Below are 3,583 nucleotides of genomic sequence, written 5' to 3'. Positions count from 1 at the left end.
CATCAAATTTTGGCGCCGTTGCCGGGGAGGCAATTGTTTAAAATTTTTAGTTGTTTTTATTTTAGTCTTTCACTTAGTTTAAGGGACACCTGTTCCTTAAACTTTTCTCATATTCTTCTTGTAGTTTCTTCATATGCGCAGGTCACAGGGCGGTGAATTACTACCATTCGATCCTGAGATTGAGAGAACTTTGCGCGTGAAGAAGAGATTGTTTCAAGAACAACAGTCAGAGGAAGAGCCTGGTTCTCATTCTAGTTTTTACAAGAACGAGTTGTTCGAGGAGGATCCACCTTCATCTCCTGTCTTCACTTCTTCAGTTGAGACCGTCACATCTCCAGATTTTTAAGTCATGGCTGAAGAAGCAAGTATAGCCAGTCACTCTGAGCCGACAGCTGCGAATCTCTATAAAGGATTCGCATTACCCGGGGAGGATAGAAAATTCGAGCCGAAGCCTTCTTATATAAATTTGGTTGAGAGAAACCAATTTGGGGGAGCTGCAAATGAAGATGCTGCCAAGCACATGGAGACATTTATTGATTATTGCTGTTCCATACCCCCACCCACGGTGTGACCCAGGACCAGGTGAAGGAAACTATGTTTATATTCTCTCTTCGTGATGCTGCAAGGCAGTGGTACAGAGACCTGGATCGAGTTGCTAATGGGATCACTGACTTGAATTCTTTGGCCCTAGCATTCTACAAGAAGTATTTCTCTGCCTCGAAGACGAATGCCATTAGAGCTCAGATCACGAGCTTTAAACAGGGTCCTGATGAGAACTTTCATGAGGCATGGGTCCGTTTCAAGAAGTTGGTGCGAACTATTCCGCACCATGGGTTCGAAAAATGGAGTCTATGCAATCAGTTTTATAATGGGCTTTATGACGATCAGAGGGCGATCCTGGATGCGGCAGCTAGTGGCAGATTCCAGGAGAATGTGGGAGAGACTAAGGGGTGGAAAATTATTGATGATTTGGCCACGCACAAAGCTGAGTATGGATATTCCAGGGGAAATCAAAGGAGAAGTGCTGAATCCCCTTCTGTAGCTGCATTAGAAGCTCTCACGGCGAGGTTTGATAAGTACAGTTGGGAGGGGCTTCAAAAGGAGGGATCTATCATGTGAATGCTGTTTCAGACGGTCCCTTCGTCTGTAAAAGATGTGGAGCTGAGGGACATGTTTCAGATAATTGTCCTAGTCCCTTTGAGTCTTGTGCCGCCTTTCAACATTATAGGCAGACAAACACTTACTATGAGCCGAATGTCCATCCCAACTTGAGGTGGAGTAGCCAAAATGTCCTAAATCCAACTCCACCTCCACAGCAGCAGCAGCATCAACAGAACTATGTGCCCCCTCATAAGCAACAACAGTTTCAAAAACCTCCCTATGTGCCGCAGCAGCAACAATCCCAAGGTTCTGATCTTGCCGAGTTGAAAAATTTGTTGCTGAAAGAGTCTCAAGCTAGAGAGGCCGGGATGAAGATGTTGGAGAGCTAAATTCCTTAATTGGCAAGCAAGAATACAACTCGAGCTCCAGGGCATTTACCGACGCAAACTGATCAAAAGGAGACCTTAAATGCAATTACCTTGAGGAGTGGGTCTACCCCTGATGGGCCCGCCATAGTCGAAGACATTGCTGAAAAAGATGATGCGGAACCGAGTCAAAAGAAAGCTGGAACAAACAGTGGAAAGAAAAAGGCGATTACCAGGTATATCAGTCGATCGACTGATATACCCAGTCGATCGACCAGTCTGCGAGAAACAGTAACCTCAAGTCCTGTAGATTCCAGTCGATCTACTGCACTACCCGGTCGATCGACCGGAAACGCTGCTGATGGTGAGTCTTTTCGTCCTCCAATGCCAAATAACTTGAGGGACCACTTGTTTCGGGGTACGACTACTCCGAAAATATTGGGGCAAGACCCGAATGCTGATGGGTCAGTCCCAGTTCTGAAATACGACCCGACGACGATTAATGGATCATTTTTGAGACGGTCCGAAGAGGGGTCAAGCTTCAACAAGGAGAAAGTGGTGGATTTTTAGCCTAAGTCCACTGACGCCGGCATGAGAGATTTAGAGGAGAGGGCTAAGGTACTTCTTACATCCCCTTATCCAGAGAGATTGGTGCCGACGAAGGAACAGGTATCGTTTAATAAATTTGAAAATTTTATTCGTAGCTTAAACGTACAAGTTCCTTTTCTCGAATTAGTTAATCAAGTGCCTGCTTACATGAAATTTATGAAGCAACTTTTATCTAAAAAAAAGTCACTTGAAACTGTGCATACTGTCGCATTAACTGAGGAGTCATGCTCTTATTTGACTCATACTGCACCCCATAAGCTAGAAGACCCAGGTAGCTTCTCAGTCCCATGTAGTATTGGCACCTTTACTATTGAGAAGGCCTTATGTGACCTAAGAGCAAGTATTAGCGTTATGCCCTTGAGTCTTGCTAGGAAGCTGAAATTGACTAGGTTTGCAGTCACTGACATGACAGCACAGATGGCTGATCGTTCTGCGGTCCAGCCAATAGGAGTCTTAGAGGACATTCCTGTGCAGATAGGAAAGTTCTTTTTCCCTGTTAACTTTGTTGTACTAGATATGCCCGAGGATGCCCACATTCCTATCATATTGGGTAGACCATTTCTGCACACTGCTGGTGTAGTTATAGATGTTGGTTCAGGGACTTTGACCTTCAAAGTAGGGAAACATTCCATTGTATTTGCCCAGACAGCTAAGAAGAAAGACCCCATGTGGCCTGTCACTTGTAATATGGTTTCTGAAAAGAAATCCTATTTTGTGCTTCCTGATATGCCTGTCTCTACACCTATTCCTGTTATAACACCTCCGCCCCAAATTGGGAGCAAAGTGGAGGACGATTCTTCTGTTTTAGACATCGCAGGAGCTGGTTTGGGGAAGGAAGAGCCTCATGTTGCTCCAGCTGTGAGGGAGCCAGTCGTTTCAAGAGGCGGCTTAGGATGTCTTAGCTATGGCACTGATGAGGAGCTTGAAGATGAGCCAGTCAAAGTGAGGAGTCCGACTTGGACTTTGTTGAGCCAGAAGAGGTCATTGATTGGGGAGATGCTGAAGCTGCTGATCCGTTGAGTTTTGCGGATGTTGGAGTTGAGAAGAGTGCGGCTGAGAAGATGAGCACTGTTGAGGCTACTTCTTGTAGCCAGAAGTCGACTAAGTGGGCCATTCCGCGGCCATTCTTGATCAACTATTAGTTGATCACATGCTCTACAAACATTTTATTGCTTTTTAAGACTATTTACCGTTTTTCGTGTGCACGAGACTTCGCATTTTAATAAGTCTGATTAGGATTTTATATACTTTAGACTGTGTGTATTTGCAGGTTTATAGACCATGTAAGCTCAATTTATTGAGCTAATTCGAAGAAATCAGAACTTACAGCAGGTATTGCAGTCGATCGACTGGCCTGTGTGGTCGATCGACTGAGCTGCAATTTCCAGGAGCTTCTGTTCCTGTTCACCCTGGTCGATCAACTGAGGGATGTGGTCGATCGACCACTATCACTGCTGTACCTGTTCACGACCTTTCCTCTGCTGTGTTGGGTCATTTTGCGGAATTGA

General features: G+C 45.1%; 1 non-coding gene across 1 annotated transcript; it reads right to left on the bottom strand.

Moving 5' to 3' along the window:
- Window positions 1-729: 729 nt before the first annotated feature.
- On the bottom strand, window positions 730-836 carry LOC141593293 (small nucleolar RNA R71). The gene has a single exon (XR_012521388.1). It is a non-coding gene; the product is annotated as a small nucleolar RNA R71 (small nucleolar RNA).
- Window positions 837-3,583: the final 2,747 nt, after the last annotated feature.

This window comes from Silene latifolia, chromosome 7 (assembly GCF_048544455.1).
Source record: "Silene latifolia isolate original U9 population chromosome 7, ASM4854445v1, whole genome shotgun sequence".
Lineage (NCBI taxonomy): Eukaryota > Viridiplantae > Streptophyta > Magnoliopsida > Caryophyllales > Caryophyllaceae > Silene > Silene latifolia.
Note: the sequence above shows the minus strand (reverse complement) of the source record. Positions and strands in the feature narration are given on the sequence as shown.